This window comes from Aplysia californica, unplaced genomic scaffold (genome assembly GCF_000002075.1).
Source record: "Aplysia californica isolate F4 #8 unplaced genomic scaffold, AplCal3.0 scaffold00369, whole genome shotgun sequence".
Taxonomy (NCBI): domain Eukaryota; kingdom Metazoa; phylum Mollusca; class Gastropoda; order Aplysiida; family Aplysiidae; genus Aplysia; species Aplysia californica.
The window spans coordinates 214,800-215,311 of NW_004797639.1; the positions used below are offsets into that span (position 1 = coordinate 214,800).

The following is a 512-nucleotide window of genomic DNA, read 5'->3' on the forward strand; positions in this document are numbered from 1 at the left end:
CTCTATAAGTATATCAATGTTACTGTAGGGTCATTATATCAGGGCCTTGATAGCCGTATGTGGGTAATGCCTGAATGGGGTTTGGCGGAAATTTGGAAAGGGGTGATCTTTCGTTGTATCTTTTGGTATTTCTGTCCGCCAACCTGTCATAGTTCGTTAAGCGTGAATATGTGCAGAGGACAGTAAGCTGATCGTGAGCTCTGTGGTTGCTAGATGCCGCCCTCCAAACCTCCAACTCCCCCCCTCCCCACACACACAAACACATAAACACACACACACACACACACACACACACACACACACACACACACACACACACACACACACACACACACACACACACACACACACAAACACATCCACCCCACCCTCCGCCCCCTCCCTCCATTCCCTCACAATGTCTTTCATTTTCCCAGTCAAGGTAAACAATTCAATCACAAAGGGAAGTAAGCACAAATTAAGTCGTGAAATTACATAAACATGAAAAAATGATATCAATAGGCGGATATTAG

General features: G+C 45.3%; 1 long non-coding RNA gene across 1 annotated transcript in view; it reads right to left on the reverse strand.

The window, feature by feature from the left end:
• Positions 1-305, reverse strand: part of LOC118478110 — a 727-nt gene extending 422 nt beyond the window's left edge. Inside the window, exon 1 of the long non-coding RNA XR_004858814.1 lies at positions 144-305. This is a non-coding gene — a long non-coding RNA (uncharacterized LOC118478110). The remainder of the gene's footprint in view (positions 1-143) is intronic.
• Positions 306-512: the final 207 nt, after the last annotated feature.